We start from the raw sequence: 25,173 nt of genomic DNA, 5'->3' as shown, positions 1-25,173 counted from the left end.
ATTTAGAGCTCATACCATTCTACACATGCAATCATTAATTCTTAACATCATCACATAGATGCATGATCATCATTTCTTAGTACATTTGCATTGGTTTAGAAGAACTAGCAACATAACCGAAAAAGATATAGAATGTTAATATAGAGAAAAAAATAAAAGTAATAATAGTAAAATCAAAACAAAACAAAACAAAACAAAACAAAAACCTATAGCTCAGATGCAGCTTCATTCAGTGTTTTAACATGATTACTTTACAATTAGGTATTATTGTACTGTCCATTTTTGAGTTTTTGTATCTAGTCCTGTTGCACAGTCTGTATCCCTTCAGCTTCAATTACCCATTGTCTTACCCTGTTTCTAACTCCTGCTGAACTCTGTTACCAATGACATATTTCAAGTTTATTCTCGAATGACCATTCACATCAGTGGGACCATACAGTATTTGTCCTTTAGTTTTTGGCTGGATTCACTCAGCATAATATTCTCTAGGTCCATCCATGTTATTACATGGTTCATAAGTTTATCTTGTCTTAAAGCTGCATAATATTCCATCGTATGTATATACCACAGTTTGTTTAGCCACTCTTCTGTTGATGGAGATTTTGGCTGTTTCCATCTCTTTGCAATTGTAAATAATGCTGCTATAAACATTGGTGTGCAAATGTCCGTTTGTGTCTTTGCCCTTAAGTCCTTTGAGTAGATACCTAGCAATGGTATTGCTGGGTCGTATGGCAATTCTATATTCAGCTTTTTGAGGAACCGCCAAACTGCCTTCCACAGTGGTTGCACCCTTTGACATTCCCACCAACAGTGGATAAGTGTGCCTCTTTCTCCGCATCCTCTCCAGCACTTGTCATTTTCTGTTTTGTTGATAATGGCCATTCTGGTGGGTGTGAGATGATATCTCATTGTGGTTTTGATTTGCATTTCTCTAATGGCCAGGGACATTGAGCATCTCTTCATGTGCCTCTTGGCCATCCGTATTTCCTCTTCTGAGAGGTGTCTGTTTAAGTCTTTTTCCCATTTTGTAATTGGGTTGGCTGTCTTTTTGTTGTTGAGATGAACAATCTCTTTATAAATTCTGGATACTAGACCTTTATCTGATATATCATTTCCAAATATTGTCTCCCATTGTGAAGGCTGTCTTTCTACTTTCTTGATGAAGTTCTTTGATGCACAAAAGTGTTTAATTTTGAGGAGCTCCCATTTATTTATTTCCTTCTTCAGTGCTCTTGCTTTAGGTTTAAGGTCCATAAAACCGCCTCCAGTTGTAAGATCCATAAGATATCTCCCAACATTTTCCTCTAACTGTTTTATGGTCTTAGACCTAATGTTTAGATCTTTGATCCATTTTGAGTTAACTTTTTTTTTTTTTTTTTATTATTAACGGAAAGAAAAAAAAAAGAAATTAACACAACATTTAGAAATCATACCATTCTACATATGCACTCAGTAATTCTTAACATCATCACATAGATGCATGATCATTGTTTCTTAGTACATTTGCATCGGTTTAGAGGAACTAGCAACACAACAGAAAAAGATATAAAATGTTAATATAAAGAAAAGACATAAAAGTAGTAGTAATAGTAAAAAACAACAACAACAAACAAACCAACAAGCAAACAAAAACAAAAAAAACCCTATAGCTCAGATGCAGCTTCATTCAGTATTTTAACATGATTACTTTACAATTAGGTATTATTGTGCTGTCCATTTTTGAGTTTTTGTATCTAGTCCTGTTGCACAGTCTGTATCGCTTCAGCTTCAATTACCCATTGTCTTACCCTGTTTCTAACTCCTGCTGAACTCTGTTACCAATGACATATTTCAAGTTTATTCTCGAATGTCCGTTCACATCAGTGAGACCATACAGTATTTGTCCTTTAGTTTTTGGCTGGATTCACTCAGCATAATATTCTCTAGGTCCATCCATGTTATTACATGGTTCATAAGTTTATCTTGTCTTAAAGCTGCATAATATTCCATCGTATGTATATACCACAGTTTGTTTAGCCACTCTTCTGTTGATGGAGATTTTGGCTGTTTCCATCTCTTTGCAATTGTAAATAACGCTGCTATAAACATTGGTGTGCAAATGTCCATTTGTGTCTTTGCCCTTAAGTCCTTTGAGTAGATACCTAGCAATGGTATTGCTGGGTCGTATGGCAATTCTATATTCAGCTTTTTGAGGAACCGCCAAACTGCCTTCCACAGTGGTTGCACCCTTTGACATTCCCACCAACAGTGGATAAGTGTGCCTCTTTCTCCGCATCCTCTCCAGCACTTGTCATTTTCTGTTTTGTTGATAATGGCCATTCTGGTGGGTGTGAGATGATATCTCATTGTGGTTTTGATTTGCATTTCTCTAATGGCCAGGGACATTGAGCATCTCTTCATGTGCCTCTTGGCCATCCGTATTTCCTCTTCTGAGAGGTGTCTGTTTAAGTCTTTTTCCCATTTTGTAATTGGGTTGGCTGTCTTTTTGTTGTTGAGTTGAATAATCTCTTTATAAATTCTGGATACTAGACCTTTATCTGATATGTCGTTTCCAAATATTGTCTCCCATTGTGTAGGCTGTCTTTCTACTTTCTTGATGAAGTTCTCTGATGCACAAAAGTGTTTAATTTTGAGGAGCTCCCATTTATTTATTTCCTTCTTCAGTGCTCTTGCTTTAGGTTTAAGGTCCATAAGACCGCCTCCAGTTGTAAGATCCATAAGATATCTCCCAACATTTTCCTCTAACTGTTTTATGGTCTTAGACCTAATGTTTAGATCTTTGATCCATTTTGAGTTAACTTTTGTATAGGGTGTGAGAGATGGGTCTTTTTTCATTCTTTTGCATATGGATATCCAGTTCTCTAGGCACCATTTATTGAAGAGACTGCTCTGTCCCAGGTGAGTTGGCTTGACTGCCTTATCAAAGATCAAATGTCTATAGATGAGAGGGTCTATATCTGAGCACTCTATTCGATTCCATTGGTCGATATATCTATCTTTATGCCAATACCATGCTGTTTTGACCACTGTGGCTTCATAATATGCCTTAAAGTCAGGTAGCGCGAGACCTCCAGCTTCGTTTTTTTTCCTCAAGATGTTTTTAGCAATTCGGGGCACCCTGCCCTTCCAGATAAATTTGCTTATTGGTTTTTCTATTTCTGAAAAATAAGTTGTTGGGATTTTGATTGGTATTGCATTGAATCTGTAAATCAATTTAGGTAGGATTGACATCTTAACTATATTTAGTCTTCCAATCCATGAACACGGTATGCCCTTCCATCTATTTAGGTCTTCTGTGATTTCTTTTAGCAGTTTTTTGTAGTTTTCTTTATATAGGTTTTTTGTCTCTTTGGTTAAATTTATTCCTAGGTATTTTATTCTTTTAGTTGCGATTGTAAATGGGATTCGTTTCTTGATTTCCGCCTCAGCTTGTTCATTACTAGTGTATAGAAATGCTACAGATTTTTGAATGTTGATCTTGTAGCCTGCTACTTTGCTGTACTCATTTATTAGCTCTAGTAATTTTGTTGAGGATTTTTCTGGGTTTTCTACATATAGTATCATATCGTCTGCAAACAGTGATAGTTTTACTTCTTCCTTTCCAATTTTGATGCCTTGTATTTCTTTTTCTTGCCTAATTGCTCTGGCTAGAACTTCCAACACAATGTTGAATAATAGTGGTGATAGTGGACATCCTTGTCTTGTTCCTGATCTTAGGGGGAAAGTTTTCAATTTTTCCCCATTGAGGATGATATTAGCTGTGGGTTTTTCATATATTCCCTCTATCATTTTAAGGAAGTTCCCTTGTATTCCTATCTTTTGAAGTGTTTTCAGCAGGAAAGGATGTTGAATCTTGTCAAATGCCTTCTCTGCATCAATTGAGATGATCATGTGATTTTTCTGCTTTGATTTGTTGATATGGTGTATTACATTAATTGATTTTCTTATGTTGAACCATCCTTGCATACCTGGGATGAATCCTACTTGGTCATGATGTATAATTCTTTTAATGTGTTGTTGGATACGATTTGCTAGAATTTTATTGAGGATTTTTGCATCTGTATTCATTAGAGAGATTGGTCTGTAGTTTTCTTTTTTTGTAATATCTTTGCCTGGTTTTGGTATGAGGGTGATGTTGGCTTCATAGAATGAATTAGGTAGTTTTCCCTCCGCTTCGATTATGTTGAAGAGTTTGAGGAGAGTAGGTACTAATTCTTTCTGGAATGTTTGATAGAATTCACATGTGAAGCCGTCTGGTCCTGGACTTTTCTTTTTAGGGAGCTTTTGAATAACTAATTCAATCTCTTTACTTGTGATTGGTTTGTTGAGGTCGTCTATTTCTTCTTGAGTCAAAGTTGGTTGTTCATGTCTTTCCAGGAACCTGTCCATTTCTTCTAAATTGTTGTATTTATTAGCGTAAAGTTGTTCATAGTATCCTGTTATTACCTCCTTTATTTCTGTGAGGTCAGTAGTTATGTCTCCTCTTTCATTTCTAATCTTATTTATTTGCATCCTCTCTCTTCTTTTTGTCAATCTTGCTAAGGGCTCATCAATCTTGTTGATTTTCTCATAGAACCAACTTCTGGTCTTATTGATTTTCTCTATTGTTTTCATGTTTTCAATTTCATTTATTTCTGCTCTAATCTTTGTTATTTCTTTCCTTTTGCTTGCTTTGGGATTAGTTTGCTGTTCTTTCTCAAGTTCTTCCAAGTGGACAGTTAATTCCTGCATTTTTGCCTTTTCTTCTTTTCTGATAAAGGCATTTAGGGCAATAAATTTCCCTCTTAGCACTGCCTTTGCTGCGTCCCATAAGTTTTGATATGTTGTATCTTCATTTTCATTTGCCTCTAGGTATTTACTAATTTCTCTTGCAATTTCTTCTTTGACCCACTTGTTGTTTAAGAGTGTGTTGTTGAGCCTCCATGTATTTATGAATTTTCTGGCCCTCCGCCTATTATTGATTTCCAACTTCATTCCTTTATGATCCGAGAAAGTGTTGTGTATGATTTCAATATTTTTAAATTTGTTAAGACTTGCTTTGTGACCCAGCATATGGTCTATCTTTGAGAATGATCATGAGCACTTGAAAAAAAGGTGTATCCTGCTGTTGTGGGATGTAATGTCCTATAAATGTCTGTTATGTCAAGTTCATTTATAGTAATATTCAGGTTCTCTATTGAGTTAACTTTTGTATAGGGTGTGAGAGATGGGTCTTCTTTCATTCTTTTGCATATGGATATCCAGTTCTCTAGGCACCATTTATTGAAGAGACTGCTCTGTCCCAGGTGAGTTGGCTTGACTGCCTTATCAAAGATCAAATGTCCATAGATGAGAGGGTCTATATCTGAGCACTCTATTCGATTCCATTGGTCGATATATCTATCTTTATGCCAATACCATGCTGTTTTGACCACTGTGGCTTCATAATATGCCTTAAAGTCAGGCAGCGCGCGACCTCCAGCTTCGTTTTTTTTCCTCAAGATGTTTTTAGCAATTCGGGGCACCCTGCCCTTCCAGATAAATTTGCTTATTGGTTTTTCTATTTCTGAAAAATAAGTTGTTGGGATTTTGATTGGTATTGCATTGAATCTGTAAATCAATTTAGGTAGGATTGACATCTTAACTATATTTAGTCTTCCAATCCATGAACACGGTATGCCCTTCCATCTATTTAGGTCTTCTGTGATTTCTTTTAGCAGTTTTTTGTAGTTTTCTTTATATAGGTTTTTTGTCTCTTTAGTTAAATTTATTCCTAGGTATTTTATTCTTTTAGTTGCAATTGTAAATGGGATTCGTTTCTTGATTTCCCCCTCAGCTTGTTCATTCCTAGTGTATAGAAATGCTACAGATTTTTGAATGTTGATCTTGTAACCTGCTACTTTGCTGTACTCATTTATTAGCTCTAGTAATTTTGTTGAGGATTTTTCCGGGTTTTCGACGTATAGTATCATATCGTCTGCAAACAGTGATAGTTTTACTTCTTCCTTTCCAATTTTGATGCCTTGTATTTCTTTTTCTTGTCTAATTGCTCTGGCTAGAACCTCCAACACAATGTTGAATAATAGTGGTGATAGTGGACATCCTTGTCTTGTTCCTGATCTTAGGGGGAAAGTTTTCAATTTTTCCCCATTGAGGATGATATTAGCTGTGGGTTTTTCATATATTCCCTCTATCATTTTAAGGAAGTTCCCTTGTATTCCTATCTTTTGAAGTGTTTTCAGCAGGAAAGGATGTTGAATCTTGTCAAATGCCTTCTCTGCATCAATTGAGATGATCATGTGATTTTTCTGCTTTGATTTGTTGATATGGTGTATTACATTAATTGATTTTCTTATGTTGAACCATCCTTGCATACCTGGGATGAATCCTACTTGGTCATGATGTATAATTCTTTTAATGTGTTGTTGGATACGATTTGCTAGAATTTTATTGAGGATTTTTGCATCTGTATTCATTAGAGAGATTGGTCTGTAGTTTTCTTTTTTTGTAATATCTTTGCCTGGTTTTGGTATGAGGGTGATGTTGGCTTCATAGAATGAATTAGGTAGTTTTCCCTCCACTTCGATTTTTTTGAAGAGTTTGAAGAGAATTGGTACTAATTCTTTCTGGAACGTTTGGTAGAATTCACATGTGAAGCCATCTGGTCCTGGACTTTTCTTTTTAGGGAGCTTTTGAATGACTAATTCAATTTCTTTACTTGTGATTGGTTTGTTGAGGTCATCTATGTCTTCTTGAGTCAAAGTTGGTTGTTCATGTCTTTCCAGGAACCCGTCCATTTCCTCTAAATTGTTTTATTCATTAGCGTAAAGTTGTTCATAGTATCCTGTTATTACCTCCTTTATTTCTGTGAGGTCAGTAGTTATGTCTCCTCTTCCATTTCTGATCTTAATTATTTGCATCCTCTCTCTTCTTCTTTTTGTCAATCTTGCTAAGGGCCCATCAATCTTATTGATTTTCTCATAGAACCAACTTCTGGCCTTATTGATTTTCTCTATTGTTTTCATGTTTTCAATTTCATTTATTTGTGCTCTAATCTTTGTTATTTCTTTCCTTTTGCTTGCTTTGGGGTTAGCTTGCTGTTCTTTCTCCAGTTCTTCCAAATCGATAGTTAATTCCTGAATTTTTGCCTTTTCTTCTTTTCTGATATAGGCATTTAGAGCAATAAATTTCCCTCTTAGCACTGCCTTTGCTGCGTCCCATAAGTTTTGATATGTTGTGTTTTCATTTTCATTCGCCTCGAGGTATTTGCTAATTTCTCTTGCAATTTCTTCTTTGACCCAGTCATTGTTTAGGAGTGTGTTGTTGAGCCTCCACGTATTTGTGAATTTTCTGGCACTCTGCCTATTATTGATTTCCAACATCATTCCTTTATGGTCCGAGAAAGTGTTGTGTAAGATTTCAATCTTTTTAAATTTGTTGAGACTTGCTTTGTGAGCCAGCATATGGTCTATCTTTGAGAATGATCCATGAGCACTTGAGAAAAAGGTGTATCCTGCTGTTGTGGGATGTAATGTCCTATAAATGTCTATTAAGTCTAGTTCATTTATAGTAATATTCAGATTCTCTATTTCTTTGTTGATCCTCTGTCTAGATGTTCTGTCCCTTGATGAGAGTGGTGAGTTGAAGTCTCCAACTATTATGGTATATGAGTCTATTTCCCTTTTCAGTGTTTGCAGTATATTCCTCACGTATTTTCGGGCATTCTGATTCGGTGCGTAAATATTTATGATTGTTATGTCTTCTTGTTTAATTGTTCCTTTTATTAGTATATAGTGTCCTTCTTTGTCTCTTTTAACTGTTTTACATTTGAAGTCTAATTTGTTGGATATTAGTATAGCCACTCCTGCTCTTTTCTGGTTGTTATTTGCATGAAATATCTTTTCCCAACCTTTCACTTTCAACCTATGTTTATCTTTGGGTCTAAGATGTGTTTCCTGTAGACAGCATATAGAAGGATCCTGTTTTTTAATCCATTCTGCCAATCTATGTCTTTTGATTGGGGAATTCAGTCCATTGACATTTAGTGTTATTACTGTTTGGATAATATTTTCCTCTAACATTTTGCCTTTTGTATTATATATATCATATCTGATTTTCCTTCTTTCTACACTCTTCTCCATACCTCTCTCTTCTGTCTTTTCGGTTCTGACTCTAGTGCTCCCTCTAGTATTTCTTGCAGAGCTGGTCTCTTGGTCACAAATTCTTTCAGTGACTTTTTGTCTGAGAATGTTTTAATTTCTCCCTCATTTTTGAAGGATAATTTTGCTGGATATAGGAGTCTTGGTTGGCAGTTTTTCTCTTTTAGTATTTTAAATATATCATCCCACTGTCTTCTAGCTTCCATGGTTTCTGCTGAGAAATCTACACAAAGTCTTATTGGGTTTCCCTTGTATGTAATGGATTGTTTTTCTCTTGCTGCTTTCAAGATCTTCTCTTTCTCTTTGACCTCTGACATTCTAACTAGTAAGTGTCTTGGAAAACGCCTATTTGGGTCTAATCTCTTTGGGGTGCGCTGCACTTCTTGGATCTGTAATTTTAGGTCTTTCATAAGAGTTGGGAAATTTTCAGTGATAATTTCTTCCATTAGTTTTTCTCCTCCTTTTCCCTTCTCTTCTCCTTCTGGGACACCCACAACACGTATATTTGTGCGGTTCATATTGTCCTTGAGTTCCCTGATACCCTGTTCAAATTTTTCCATTCTTTTCCCTATAGTTTCTATTTCTTTTTGGAATTCAGATGTTCCATCCTCCAAATCACTAATTCTATCTTCTGTCTCTTTAAATCTATCATTGTAGCTATCCATTATTTTTTCTATGTTTGCTACTTTATCCTTCACTTCCATAAGTTCTACGATTTGTTTTTTCAGTTTTTCTATTTCTTCTTTATGTTCAGCCCATGTCCTCTTCATGTCCTCCCTCAATTTATCGATTTCATTTTTGAAGAGGTTTTCCATTTCTGTTCGTATATTCAGCATTAGTTGTCTCAGCTCTTGTGTCTCATTTGAGCTATTGGTTTGTTCCTTTGACTGAGCCATATTCTCAATCTTTTGAGCGTGAACAGTTATCTTCTGCTGCTGGCGTCTGGGCATTTATTCAGATTTCTCTTGGTGTTGGACCCAGGAAGGTTGTAATATTTTTCTGTGAAATCTCTGGGTTCTGTTTTTCTTATCCTGCCCAGTAGGTGGCGCTCGTGGCACACGTTTGTCTGCGGGTCCCACCAGTAAAAGGTGCTGTGGGACCTTAAACTTTGGAAAACTCTCGCCGTCCTGGGGGTTCGCTAGCCGAAGCGGCTTGAGCCGGCCCGGGGTCCGAACGCAGGGAGGGTTGCTGGTCGCCGCAGCCAGGGAAAGAGCCCGTCCGAATTTCCTAGTCGGCCCTGGGCAACACGCGTGGCGGGAGGGCGCCAGCGGCAGCGGCCCGCCCGAGAGAGTGCACGTTCCCCGAGAGTCACGGGGTCACCGTTCTCCGCGGCCTGGGGGTTTCCAATCCAATTCTCTCAGTTGGTCTGGGGGCTGCGCGTGGTGTGGGCGCCAGTCGCCTTGGTTTCAGGGGACCACCTCTCCAATTCTCCCAGCCGCCCCGGGAAGGGGGAAGGGAGTAACTCCGGCCGCTTGCCACCCCGCCCGGTAAGGCCCGCGCGCCTCGGCGATCTCACCCGAGCTGCTTCTCTCAGCCAGCCAGCCGTTCCAGGATGGGGTACGCTGTCTTTTTTATCTCTGTTGTGGCTTTGGGCGCTTTCTGTATCGTTTCTACTCCCCTAGTAGGTGTCCTGGAGAAGAAACTAAGATCCGCGCGTCTTACTAAGCCGCCATTTTCCAGGAAGTCCCGAACTCTTTTTTTTTTTTTTAAAACATTTTTTATTGTGAAAAATATCATAAATTTAAAAAAAGCAACAAATTTCCAAGAATATTTTAACAAGTAATTATACAACAGATTTTAAAGTTTGGTATGGTTTACAGTTCCATGATTTTTCATTGTTCTAGCTGCTCCAAGAAATATCAACATATTGATTCAACAGTCATATTCATTTGTTAAATCCTATCTTCTCTATTATACTCTTCCTTCTTTTTTTGTGAAAAATAACATATATACAAAAAAGCAATATGTTTCAAAGTACATTGCAACAATTGGTTGTAGAACGGATTTCAGAGCTTGGTATGGGTAACACTTCCACAATTTTAGGTTTTTATTTCTAGCTACTCTAAGGTACTGGAGACTAAAAGAAATATCAATATACTGAATCAGTACTCATACTTATTTGTTAAATATTACTGGATGCTTTAAACTATGTTTCAAGTATAATTTTGATAAAAATAAAAACTGAGACTAAGAAATAATGCTTAAATGAAAAAGCAAAATAGCTTTAAAGTAAAACCCTCCAAGTACATTTTGTCATATTTTCTCATGTGCCTGATTATTTTGATAACATTTTAAAACCAGTAAGAACTCTATTGTTTCCAACTTTCTTTAATAAAAGTACAATTTCAAACTTTAGAACTAGTTCTCCTTGGATTGTATACATACTTCTTCCTTCCAACACTGGGGTGGGTATGTAATGCTTTAAGAAATGTAAACGAGGGGTGAGAGTCCTAACTTCATAGATCAGATAAGTAGTTCTTCACTTTGAGTTCAGATTCAAAAAGGTGGAAACAGATTTTAAAAATGTATGCTTAATGTTTTTGTTCCTATTCCATTTCTGGGCTTAAGCACGAGTACAAAAAATTGGTAAGCTCTTCTGAAATTCCCAGTGCCAGTGTTCAGATTCAAGACATTAATAAGTTCAGGTCAGTTTGGGGAAGAGCCCCTTAACTCTGTCTGATTCAGACTCTGCTTTGAGAAGGTTGACTTCCTGCTTTTTATCTTCTCAAATCTTTGCTAAAGGTATTTTATTTCTCTCTTACACATATCTGCCAATTAGTTTATGTCAAAGCAAGTCTTCCCTCTCTTTGAAAATGGATCTGTTCGGTGAAGCATTTCAGGGCAAGTGGCCACCTATTATTCTATACTGTACAGTTAAATGTATCTCCGTGTCATCTTCATGCAGCCCTGCAGCCTTTTAAATCCAGAACCCTTCAACAGTGGTGTCTTTGTTCCCTATTCTCTGGATGACTCTTACCATTGGGAAGCAGTGATAATTTTTGTACTCAGAGCTGAGATGTATACTCTTGACTTGTAAAAGGATAAAATATTTACATTAGGTAAATGTGTATGCACTTCGCTATCTGGAGGATTATGATGTAATTGGATTTCACATTTTGTTGATCTCCTACTTGTGTGTTTTTTATTTTTTATTTTTTATTTTTTTGAATGTACCAGCTTTCAGTTATGTTTCAAGGATTTAGGAACATAACTATTTAGGTTCCTATGTTTTGTTTTTTTCCTCTTCCCTTGTGTTTGGCCTAGTATATATATTGACATATTCACATATGTAATAAATAGGTCACATACCCACAGAGAAAATACTCGGTCCACAAGTTCATTCACTACCCTTTAACAGTAATTGCTGTTTGTTGAAAATATTTGAATCTACCCTCTTTTCAAGAAATATATACAATTGGGTATACAAGTGGTTTCTGATATTGCTGACTACTTCTTCCTTTCTAAAGTAACCGCTGATAACCCTTAACAAGTTTTAATAACTCTTAAAATTGTTTCTGTTGCAGTATGGATACCCTATTATTTTTCTTTTTCCAATTGGTCTGGTCTACATTGTAATGCCTATTTCTCACCTCCTCACATTTATTGCTCAACACTGGTCTCTGTTCATGCACTTGTTCTAAGTAGTAACAATATGTGCTGAGGTTTTTATCAGTTAATGTCTATGCAAAGCATTCCTCCCCCCAAGTATGCTCTGCAGGTTGCTTAATGGATCACTATCGTTCAATGTCCTTCCCTCAGCACCCTAAGTGTGTGTTAGTATTTCTTTGATAGTGCCTTCTCTCTATAGGATCACCATGCTTGGATGTTTATGTCCTCTTTATTCAGTGGCCATTAAAGAGGGTAGTGAACCCACCTTAGAAGAACTTTTTCCTGCTTAGAATCTTATCTTAAAACTCATCTGTTATTTGCTCAAGCCTGAGCACTTCCTGTGAGTCAACATTATTTCAGGTCAGTACCATTTAACCATTTCATACCTGTGTGTTTTGGGGATATACATGTACGTATATATTCACACACAAATGTGTACATATACATATGTACATGTGTGTATATATGTACACACACTGTATATGTGTTTATCTATGTACATCTAGTGCATATATGTGTGTATCTGCATACAATTATGTCCATATATTACAGGTATACATCTATATATATATATAGAATCGTGAAAACTCAGAATGTTATACTGAGTGTGCCAATGGGTCTTCCAACCCAGTATTCAGTCTTCTTGGCAATAACCCTAGGAGAAATTTTGGGAACAAACATAGCATATGTTCTTTGTAGTGTATGTCTCAAAATGAGCACAACTCAGAATATACTTAGCTTCTTCTTAGTTATTTTTATGGAGTTATCATCTATGGATTTTAGATTAAATGTTTTAAAATTCATTTCTATGTGTTTTTCATATTTTCTATTTTAATATCTATTTTTATTATGGGAAATGTGCAATAAACTTTTACTTTAAATGCATTTCTGTCTTTTAATTTAAAGTATGTTTCTTGTAAACAATAAAGAGTTAGGTCTTGCTTTTTTTTTTTTCAGTCCGGTCTGATAATTTTTGTCTTTTACACAATGTTTAGCACATTTATAGTTAATGTAATTACTCTATGGTTCAATTTAATTCTACATCTTGATATTTGATTCTATTTGTCCTTTCTCTTCTTTATTCTTCTATTTCTCCTTTTCTACTTCTTTTAGGTGAATCAATTATATTTAGTAGTCCTTTTTTTTCTCTATTGACTTTTTAATTTATATTTCTTTGTATAATGTATGATGGTTAATCTAGAGATAATATAATTTCAAGGTGGCACAGGCAATGTAGAACCTTTTATCAGTACAATTCAATCCTCTTTCCCCCCCACCTTTTCTAGTTGGTTGTTAATTATAGTTTTCATCTCTGTTAAAATTCCTGATCTGTTCATACATGTTGTCCAACTTTTATACTAGTTCTTTTAATGTATTGTTCATAATCATTTTAAAATTCCTGCCTAATAAATTCAATAGAGAACCCTCTCTGGATTTGCTTCTATTGACTGTTTTCTCTTTCTTGATCATGGGTCAGAGTTTCCCACTTCTTCACATGTCTCATGAGTTTTTATTTTATTCTAGACTTTTAATGTAAAAGAACAGTATAAATAACACTTGCTGCCTTAAAAATGGTGCTGCTTCTCCTGTCGGGCTGTTAGTTTGAGGGACTAAGTCAATATAATCTGTAGGTGAGTTGGACCTGGACTTTGTCCAGTCAGATTTGTTTACCACTGGTTTGAAATTATTTGAGGGTCTGATCAAGACCAAATGAATCTCTTTCCTTGTCAATCCATGCTAATCTGACTTCTGTTCTATTTAAGGAAAACTGATCTTGACACGATCCCTTACCTCCAGTGTGTGAGCTCCAGTGGCCATATAACCATCATTGTTCCTACTCAGCATTTCATCACTCTTCATCCCAGTGAAGTCTATTTCTTTTTGAAATAGACTTTTCTTTTGGTGTCTGCAAAACTGTGCTCTTCCGATCTTTCTTCTCCCTCATGGCCTTTTCTGCTTAGTCTCCTCTGTTTGCATGTCCTTCTCTACCTGTCCTCTAAATTTTTTACTTCCTCTGGGGTCAGTGTAAATCCACCCACTCCTTCTTTGCTCTCTTTCTCTAGACAGTCTTATCCATGTCACTGGATTACAGTGGCATTACCTTCTGAGAACTCCTAAATTTATACCTTGAGCATAGCATTTTCCTTGAACCACAAAACTCATATAATATATGCGTATGTATTTCTGCTTAGTATACAGTTGTGTGTTTAATAGACACCTCAAAATTATCATGTTTGCAATTGAACTCATGAATTTTTGTGAAAACTGCTCCTCCTGCAGTCATCTCCCTCTCATTACCTGTTTAATTGCTGAAGTCAGAAACCTGGGAATTAGATTTTATTCTGTGCCCTCTCCCTCACCATACCTAATCCGTGCAAGTTGCACACATTCAGTCTTCAAAATATTTCTCAAATTCTTCTGCTTCTCACCATCTCTACCTCCAATTTCTTTTTTCATATTATTGCTATCAATTGTCTCCTGATTTTCCCACTTCTACATTTGCTTCCTTCCATAACCTTCTCTACAAATCAGTCACAGAAATTTTTTTCTAAACATGCATCTAATCACAGTACTTTAATCAGCTTAATACAGCTCATTAAAATGAAAAGAAAATCCATGTTGTCCTACATATCTCCTGATTGTATCTAAATTTTCTTCCAGAACCATCTTCCTCTTTACTTACCACTCTTTTCTCAGACATTTTGGCCTGATTTTAAAACTTTTTTCCTATCACAGAGCCTGCACCTATCTTGTTCCATATTACTGAAATGCCTTCCCCAGGGTCTTCAAATGATTAGCATTTTTCTCTCTCTTTAAGTCTGAGTTAAATGTGGTTTTCTTGGACAGATTTTCCCCAATCACCCCATCCAATAGGTTCCTCCCCTCATTTACTCTAAATGCCACTCCAGGCCACCCAGACCACATTTGCTCTCTATCAAAACTTTCTGATGACCACATTCAAATATTTTTTTTACAATTTTGTAATTATCTTATTTATTTTTATGTTTACTTTTTGTTTGTTTTTTATTTACCATCTTATTGCTCATTTACCTTAGACCAGTTGAGACTGTCTATTTGACTTTAAAGTTTCTGTAGTTACATCAAAAAGTAGAAACAGATGACATTAATTTTAAGAATATATTTTATTTTACTCACTATATCCAAAACATTATCATCTAAACATGCAATTAGTACACAAATTATTACTGAGATACTTTACATTCTTTTTTATCATACCAAGTCTTCAAAATCCGTTGTGTATTTTACACTCACAGCACACGTCAATTCAGACTAGCCACATTTCAAGTACGTAATAGCCATGCGTAGCTAGTTGTTACTATTGAATAGTACAGCACAGCTTAGAAATGTAAAACATGTTTATTTTGCTTTTTAGGGCCTTGGTAGAGTGCTTGGCACATTGGAAATGCTTCATTATATATATGTATATATATAATATACATACCCATACACATAGGCATATATATGTATATATTCATATAATAAATTAATTACCATATGAGTGCAGTAGTCAAGGTTCTCCAGGGAAACAGAACCAACAAGTATGTATCTGTAAATAATATGAGATTTATTATAGGAATTGGCTCATGCAATCATAAGGATTGGCAAGTCTGAATTCCACAGGGAAGACCTCAAGTTGGGAACTCTGAATTGAAGCAGAGACAAATTCTGACTGCAAAAATCATCAGTTTCTCCTTTAGGGCCTTCAATTGATTAGATGAGACTTCTCTCATTGTTGATGGCAGTCTCCTGTGTTTGAATTTGGATGTAATCAGCCATAGATGCAATCAACTGACTAATGATTTAAATCCATGAAATACCATCAGAGTAACAATCAGTCTTGTGCTTGCTTGACCAAACGACTGGATACCATACCCTGGCCATGTTGACACCTGAACATAACCATCAGGATGAGTAAAAGGAGACCAGCAAAATGTGGTGCTAAACCATAACACAATCTCATTTTTATAATATATATATATTTACAAGACACATTTTTCTGAATTTAACTTGTGACTGAGAAGTAAAATATTAGCGATTATGAAATTTCTAAATCAACTTATACTTTTAGCTTATATGATTTCTCTGCATGGTAAATTTTACAGATTTGCATTCCATCATATAACAATAGACTTCCATTTATTTAAATATTAAATTTAAATTTTAGGAGCATTTGTATATGTTTAGTAGTCTGGGTTTTGGTGAAAAGGATTTTAATGCATATTTATTGTGATATTTTTACTTCAGTTATGGTGAATTTTGTTAACCAAAATTGCTATGGAGTTCACCCGTTTAAATATTTATTGTTACATAATATTTTTTATTCAACAGTGGAGAAATAGCACAGAGATTTATAGAGAAATTAGAGCACAAAATGAAATCCAATCTCCTATAGTACATATATCATTTTGAAATGACAAGTGTTAGGCAAAGCATACATATTCTATTAAAAATATTAAAAGGTATGGGAGAAAATTTATTTAAATGAATAAAGAACCTCTTTTATCTTTGAGGAGAATTCTCAGAAGTGGAAGGAAAACTTGACATCAACTTAAAATTTTCAGGACAACCGATTTCTCTAATTTAAAATAACTTCAAAGCTAAAGATCCAAGCAAATGAGCCATTTTCTTTAAAAATTCTGCCTCATCTTGGGAGCATTAAAATTAATAGAACTTATGATCTTGAGTTCTACTCATTTGTGAATATGTTTTCAGTAAGTACACATAATTGGGGTTGGGATCTGACAGTCCCTTAATATATAACCTCCATGAATACACACAGACTTTTACATGATTAATATTTCAAAGGGCTTGATTTATAATTTTATTAAATGAACACCCCCATGAAATGAACTAATGTAGAAAACAAATCTTTTGCAGACCAATGGGATGCACTAAATTAATAAAACATTAGGATTAAAAGTACTAAGACAATATTTCAGCCCAAGTGCTGACTCTTTTCTGTGAAACTCTGGAGTTGAAAGGTAACAGAGAAGATGCCATAGGAAGAGCCAGGGAAGTCTTATAATCATATTTTGCAAGAATCTCATGAATGAGTTGATTGGTACTTCATTGCTGAAAAGTAAATTTTTGAATTGAGAGCTACAAAATCTTTTAGGTGTGATTCTGCTGTTTTGTACCAACAGCTACTTTCCCCATTCCTTGTCTACTGTAGTTTCTGGTGCCTTCCACTTGGCTTGGCCTGGCTCAGATTCTGGGCTGGTTCTGATGAAGGCAAAAGGAATATTCAGTGCCTCAACCCTATCCATCAAAGGTGTCTGAGTTTAATGTGCTGCCATAGAATTTATTACTGTGCCTAACAGGAGCTCCAAGGGTTGAACCAGGTCACGCAACTTGGTACTTTCCAAGTTGTCCTGTCTGGTAGGTACCCCAGGAAAAACATGTCCTTATTCCTAATCCACATTCCTGTGGGTGTGAGCCAGTTGTAAGAAGGATCATTTGATAAGGGTACTTCAGTTAAGGTGTGGTCCACCTCAATCAGGATGGGTCTTAATCCTATTACTGAAGGCTTTTATGAGTGGAATGAAATTCAGACATAGTGAGAGAAAGCTGTAGGAATGAAGAAGCTGAACATCAATAGAATCCTGGAGACACTGCCATATTTCTTGCCATGTGACAGTTTACAAGAATTGCTAATGAAATATTAGAAATCAAATACATCATGAGTTAAAAATGGAAGTCTATCATACTGAAGAAAAGCATTAATAAAAAAAGAAAAATAACTAAAACGAGAAGAGAAAACTGCATAGGAGAAAAGAAATAAGAGATGTAAATGATCAAAAGCTATAATCAGTGGAGAAAAACAGAACAATAATTATTTATAATAACCAGTAGTGCTGAAAAAACTTAAATCACTTGTGCATGTTACATTTATGTGTTATGCCACTAGATACAAATATACCTTAATATTCAAAACAGCATACTTTCCCATACAGTTGGCTGTTTTAGTACCAACAACTCCCAAGGGCAGAACTTTGACTTCATCTGCTTATACCTTTCAAAATCTGTGAGTGTGGATAATTCAAAAGTTTGATTATTGGACTCAGATATTGTTTCTAAGAGGCGTTATATTGTTAATCATGCTAGCAATAAGATTTATGAATATATAGCTAGAATGCCTTACTATTTTATTAGTAATAACTAGTATCTTGAAGAACGATGAATATTTATGCCAGGTCAGCTGATTTTCCATAAATTCTGCCTGTTCTTTGATTTCAAGTGTGAATGCTCTATAATTTTGTAACTCATGGAAGCTAGTCTAAATTTGTGTCTTATGTCCTGCTTCATTCCTTCATCATCAACCAATTCCCATGTGTAAATAAATATCCTTGGAGGTGGTATCTTTGATGAACCAGAAACTGCTGGCAGCAGTTACAGGAGCCCATATAGGGCACTGATGATGAGAGAAAATACCAAAGGCAGATAAAGAAATATAGAGACATACTAGTATTCTGATAGCAAGTTCCCAAATCTCTTTCTTTTCCCCATATTTCTTGGTACATTTATAAGACAATCTGATAGCACCAATATTCTCTTCCCCATTAATGTTCAAGATGAAGGTCACTGATGCCCAAAGAACTACATTTTGGAAGATGACCTTTGCAGGAAGTAGGCTTAAATTGAGCAGACTTCTTTAAATACTATTTATTGGATTATTGACTGCTCTAGACTTGGACTAACCATAGAACAACTAGATCTATTTTCTTAGCTCTCTCATTCCTTCATATTTCCTGCTCACTCCTCTACTCCTCTAGCCTATATTAATTGTGTGGTAATTAAGACAAAGAATAATATTTTTTTCCTGGACTCGCAGTTTCAACTACTGTGGCTAGCTGAATTTTTAAATGAGCCAGTTTAGAATACTTCCACATATCTCAATGCAGTTTGCAAAATTCTCAAGGCACTCAAATCCCATTTAATTTTCATTCATTTAATGTTGTAAGGCACAGATTTCTTTTAAGAAGAGTAAAAGGAATTTTGTAAAATCAAGTAAGCAACAGTGGGGTGTTATTGTTCCTGAAAGGGTGAAACTCACCAGTGGCGAATTAACTCAATAGCATAGCGGTAAAACCCATCCCTTTTCAGAGGGTGGAGTGGATGAGCTACTTTGTCTCTAGTTTATACTGCTCCTGATTGGTGGAGTGATAGAAACTCATGGATGTCATGTCCCAGCTACCCTCCTAGTGATGCACATTCTGTAATGGACCACAAATTGACAGAGGCATCAGTAAAACGTTCTGCATTATGGAAGCTTCTTTGCTTCCCTTAGTGGGTAAGTTCAGGGTGGATAAGACGTAGGTTGCAAAAGTGACTTTTAAACATACATGTAGCTTTTTACAAATTATAATGTGTGCATTAGACATCTTTGCTACATTCTGTTATTCACCTCATCCTCTCTGCCACCCACATTGTATCCCTGACTCCTTTCTTGAGCTTCACCCAACCCAGAACCCCATACCATGTTTTACTCCATCTCCGAGTGAGGGATGGAGTAGGGATTAGGAACAAGTTAGAGTAAGGGGTGAGATGAAGCTCTTTCAAAAGGTGATGGTTGTGAATAATGTTGCAAATATTTGTAATTTTTTTAAAGCAATACTTTTACATTCTGAGTATCATCAGTCAATATGGCACTGTCAGACCAGCTATACCAAAATATCCCCATCATTCAGCTAAACCAAAATGTCATTGTTTAGGCATCAGTGACCTCAGGAAGTCTTTATCTTGAACAGTGATGGGTAAGAGAATATTGGTGCTATCAGATTATCTTACAAATGTATCAAGAAATATGGAGAAAAGGAAGAGATTTGGGAGCTTGCTAACAGAACAATAGTATATCTCTATATTTTTCTAACTGCCTTTGGCATTTTCTCTCATTATCAGTGCCCTATATAGGCTCCTGTAACTACAGCCAGCAGTTTCTGATCCGTCAAAGATACTACCTCCAAGGATATTTATTTAAAAATGGAAATTGGTTGTAAATTGTCACCAAAAGGCTACTTTTTTTACTGTGGTTTTGTGAATGTAAATGTATCAATTTGTGTTGAATTAATCTAAAATTTGAGGCTGGGTGAGTAGTGAATAGAGCTTGGTCATAGACCAAAGTCTCAAAAGGTTGAAGAATCCTGATAGGCAGAAAGCTGGTGCCTGGATGACTTGTCCCTAAAATTTTAGCTCAGATTCTTTTATAACATCCCCAATAAGTAGAAAGGCATGTCAAGTAACCAGAAAATATCTACCTCATAAAATAGAATACTCCATTTCCAGTTGGTCTAATTCAATGACCAACCAAAAATGTGTTTTTCTTAGCTGTGTATAAAAATGAGCAAGTTACTTTCATATAGTTCAACATACGTTCCAAATTTTCAGTAAGGGAACATTTTTAAGAAGAGCTTGATGTATTAGCAGGGAGTTATTAAAGCTCATGGGAAAGTCTATAATTTTTTTTTATCATTCTTTCAGTATTTATTAGCCCTACCTAAATGTTATTTTTGTGGTACTAGACATATTTTGGTCTTGTAGGATACTCTTTTGCATATATGGGTAGATATGATTTCCTTGATGCAGGGTCTGCATCTTGTTTATATATTTATTATGTATGGTGCTGAGTACATGGTAGGTAGTCACTCAATGTAGTTTCTATTTGCATAGACTTTAAGTAATGCTATCAAAGTACAATTTCAACAAGTTTTTAAATTTCTTTCCTAAATGATTATCAAAGTAGGCTGTCAGTGACAATGCAAGTTTATTTAATTTAAAAAGAATTTTAAAGAAATATGTGTTTTGGTTTGCAGAATTCAGTAAAACCTTGTGTGCTAGTTTGAAGCTGTTGTGGACCCCAGAAAAGCCATATTCTTTAATCCTCATTCAGTATTGCTGGGTGGGATCTTTTTTGATTGTTTTCATGGAGATGTGACCTACCCTTTCAAGGTGGGAATGCTTTTTGAAGTCCTTTAAGAGGAAACCAGTTTGGAAAAAGCTTTAGTGCTGACAGAGCCCACACAGCCAGATAACCTTTGGAGATGCAGACAGAAAACACCCCCAGGGAATCCTTATGAAACCAGAAACCAGGAGAGAAAGCTAGCAGACATCACCATGTGGCTTCCCAGCTGACAGAGATGTTTCAGTCCCATTGGCCTGTTTTGAATCAAGGTATCTTCCATGGATGCCTTATTTTTACAACCTTAGAACTATAAACTTGCAAATTAATAAATTCCCTTTTTAAAAGCCATTCCATTTCTGGTATATTGCTTTTTGGCAGCCGGCAGTTTTAACAAACTAAAACACCTTGCAAAGGAGAATGCTTCAGAATGTTTTCAACTCATGGTTGTATTGAGGGCTGTATAACTGAAAGGGGTGGGAAGACTGATGTTAAATATCATACCCGTAAAATGTGAATGATTGGTATTAGAGCATATGCAAAACACAATATATTTTCTTCAGCTCCCAAGCTAAGTTAAAAAGAAATTTGAAGTACTATCCCACCTCTAACTTCATAAGCCTTACAAACCCATTTCTTAATTCGATACCATTAGCAGCCTGATTGGAAGCCACAGTGTTTGCCCAACCAGATCCAATGAATGAAAAATCAGAATGAATGGTATTAAGATAGCAACATATAAGCAGAGCTGCTTATGGAAATTGTACTGACAAATGATAGTGTTACTATGTTAAAAAATACTTAGAAGGAACAATATAGATTCATTCATGACAATAATGGGGGTTGTTTTTATGTAGATTAATTGATTAAGAAGGGATTTAAGGAAGTAGTAAAATTTTAATTCAATAGACTTCAATGACTGAAATCACTGAACTGGATCTTTTTCATCATAAATGTAATTTTAGGTTTTAAATAATACAATGAATGGATGGTTTATTGACAGCAGATATAATTCTACAGGGTGTTAAAACATTGCACAGTTGTACAGTCCAAATGAGTATTGATTAGAGAACAGCCTCAACCAAATTTATGCTACTCTACAAGAATATAGAAAACATGAATTTTTTCAATAATGATTTCAATTGTTGCATAAACCATTGCAAGAATGAATTTTCAATCTGCAATTCTGATAGCTTATTATTTATTTCTAGAAATATCTTTTACCAAAGAGAAGGGGATCTATTTCTTTTTCACAGAAGACTTAAGGAGACATTCAAATAAAAATTGCACATGTGAAAGAAGTATGAGTGTGAATAAACAGATCATGAAATAATTTAGAAAGCTTTATACATTATTTTAAGTTCAACACATTCTGTTCACAAATATAATTTGAGTGCCTATGTACTGGCACTGGTGGAGATGCTATAGAAATATTAGTGAACATAACAGTTCATCTCTCCTTATGGAGGTTGCATTCAAGTGGGGCAGAAGTCCAGTAAACAAGATGAATAGGCAAAAATGTATAATATGCTATATAGTGACATGCCTAAGGAGAAAAATTAAACAGGAAAAGGGAGTATGAAATGTTGTGGGACAATGGTGTTTTAGATAAGATGGCCAGAGACTGAGAAAGTGATACTTGCATTAAGATATGAAGGAAGCTAGATATCTGGAGAAGATCCAGGAATGATGTTTAAGCTTTTATCCTTGGCATCCCTTAGGTATACAGCAATGAAAAGGTGCCAGCCTTAAGCTAGGAGCAAGGGATGAGAAAAGGCGATAGAGTCAGTTAATTGTAGATTGTATTGGGCTGGAAGATTTTATGAGTTGGGACACTAGGGGCAGCAAGTTGGAAAGACAGAAGCTTCTTGAAATTGAGATTTTGGAGAAGTTGAGGTTATTACAAATGACATATTCTGATGAATGACCTTGGGAGTGTGTGCTTTAGGTAGGATGGAGGAAAAAAGTCATTGTAGGAGAAGAAATCAAAGAAGTGAAAGTCCGGGTTATTGGAAATACTTTCTGCATGAGAATTGAAATCATGAAGCATGTGAATGACAAGAGTAATGTTAGAGAGACACTAAGCAAAGAGCTAAATTCTTTAGTGAATCAAAGTTAGTGCGCTTGGGGCCAGGAAGAACAACAACAAGAGGGAACAATGGGAGGTAGAACATGTTGACATGAGAACAAAAGGGTTTTTTTGTTTTTTGTTTTTTTTTTTTTGTAGAAAAGAGGAAGGGGGAATGGCTTGGCAGTATCAGTGCTGAGTCAGTAGGACCCTTCCTCCATGTTCCTTCCCATGGAAGGTGGGGAATGGTAGAGAAATGGCTATGACTTGAGAGGCTGCAGGGGAATGTGTTCTCAGGAGGGAGCCATGTTTCAGCTAAGAAAAAAATGTAAAGGAGGTTTACAAAAGAAGATGGGGATATAGGGCATTCTATTGATGACTGACCATGAGTTTCAGGAGATAGCAAAGGAATGGGCTATGGAGTCAGAAAAGGGATGCATGAGAATAAGAGTCCAGGGAAAGAATAAATGGTTTCTATTCTCCACAGTTAGGCATGGAACTAGATGTCTGACCATGCTTTGGCCTTAGTTGCTGTAATGGTTAGGTTCATGTATCACCTTGGCCAGGTGATGGTGCCCAGTTGTCTAGTCAAGCAAGCACTGGCATTATTTGTTGCTGTGAGGACATTTCATGATCTTAAATCATCAGCACATTGATTGCATCTATGGCTGATTACGTCTGCTGTTGACTAAATCTTTGTCTTCCACAAAGTTGAAGGCTTTTAAGGGGAAGGTGATCACTTCATCAATCAGTAGAGAAAAGTTTCATCTCTACTTCAGAATTCTCCTGGAGAATTCATTGAAAACCTTTATCAGAGTTGCTGGTTTCCAGCCTGCTGTATGGAATTTGGACTCGTGCAACCCTGCAGTGGTATGAGACACTTTTATAAAATCTCAAACTATCTACAGTTATCTGCTGTTGGTACTGTTTCCCTAGAGAACCCTGACTACAGTGGTCACAAGATGTAAACAAATAGTTGCAGAACAGCTGCTTTAGCTCTGATTCCTAGAAGTCAACAAATCCCCGAGCTCCATATTTCCTGGAACTCTATGTTAATTAACTTTTTGCTTTGTTCAGAGAAATTGTGTGCTGCACATATTGTTCACCCTCTCTTAGCAAGTAACAAGTTGGTAATTTCTTCCCTATACAAGGATTTAGGAGTCCTGGCTTAACAAGACTAGCAATAAAAGATGTAATTATATTGGTCCTCATGTTCCTAGGATAGACACTGGTGGACATGCTGTGAGGGATGAGAAGGAGAAAGGGTAGACAGTTCTTGCCAGGAGCTGGAAGAATTCTGGAACACGTAGTTGTGGGGTCCTTCAGAAAGGACTGAAAAGAATAACATATCCCTGCTGTTATGAGGTTGACATGTTGGTGGTGGTGGTGGTGGTAAGACAATAAGCAAAAAATTAGTGAATTGCGTTATATACTTAATGAAAAAATATGTATGGAGGAGAATTAAGGAAGGATGATATGGAGCAAGGAGGAGAGATGGAAGTTGCTTGAATGAAATGGGATGGTCAGGCATGTGCCCAGTGACACAATTACATTTGGTAAAGACCAAAGGACTTGAAGACTTATGTAGATATTTGAGGGAAGAGTGTTCCAAATAGAGGGATTAGCAAGGGCAAAAGCCCTGAGGAAGGAGTGTGCTTATTGCATTTGGGGAACAGTAAGGAGGTCAGGGTGAGTTGGAAAAGAGTAGGAGATGATGGGGAAGGTAACAGGTAACAAAACCATACAGATAAGGTAGCTGCAGCAGATCATGTAGGGTCTTGGGCATTTAAAGACTTTGGTTCTATTATGAGTTGGATTGTGTATCATTGGAGGATTTTGGACAGAGGGCTTAAAATTTAGAACTAATTCTTAGGTTCAAGTTTAATATAAAAACTCTAAATTTTGCCTCTAGGAATATTCCTGTGATTTTTAAAATTCACAGATTGTTTGAGTGTTATTTAAGTAGTGAGATGAAAACAATCACATTTAATACCAAATGTTACTACAGTTGATTCTGCCTTCTGAAGCAGATGACATAGTTCATGTATGTTGGAAAATAAATCTTTATATTGCTCTTTTCCACTTTCAGAGAACATTAGGAAGGGAATTCTACTTGTGGAATTCTGAATTGGAACTTGTCAAGCATTTGATTCTACAAACTTTTTTTATATTGCTATTTTATTCTTTGTACTATATTTCAGCAATTTTGTGTTAGATGAGCTTTAATAAGCTACCCATGGAAGCATCTGTTACATTGTTTCCATGGAAAATGGAATCTGATTTCTAAATCATTGACTTAACATTTGAACTTCATGGAGTCAGCCTAACAGTCTAGAAATTACCTCTACAAGCAGGAATAAATGCTAATGATCAACCTTCAGTAGACCAAATAGTTTTAATTAATTTTTCAAGTAGGAAAATCTTTTTCATGCATAGGGAAA

The 25,173-nt window shown here is 36.0% G+C and overlaps 1 protein-coding gene across 30 annotated transcripts in view; it reads left to right on the top strand.

Moving 5' to 3' along the window:
- LOC143656990 (uncharacterized) overlaps positions 1 to 25,173 on the top strand; it is a 402,509-nt gene that overhangs the window by 148,414 nt on the left and 228,922 nt on the right. The window contains exon 3 of one of the 30 annotated variants that reach the window (XR_013162712.1): positions 11,947 to 12,113. The exons of the other annotated variants lie outside the window; for them this stretch is intronic. The gene's annotated coding sequence lies outside the window, so the exon portion shown is untranslated. Of the gene's footprint in view, positions 1 to 11,946; positions 12,114 to 25,173 lie in introns of those variants that run through there. 30 annotated transcript variants of the gene reach the window in all.

The sequence above is a fragment of the Tamandua tetradactyla genome, chromosome 15 (genome assembly GCF_023851605.1).
Source record: "Tamandua tetradactyla isolate mTamTet1 chromosome 15, mTamTet1.pri, whole genome shotgun sequence".
Lineage (NCBI taxonomy): Eukaryota > Metazoa > Chordata > Mammalia > Pilosa > Myrmecophagidae > Tamandua > Tamandua tetradactyla.
The sequence above is the reverse complement of the archived record's forward strand: the minus strand, read 5'-3'. Positions and strand labels throughout refer to the sequence as shown.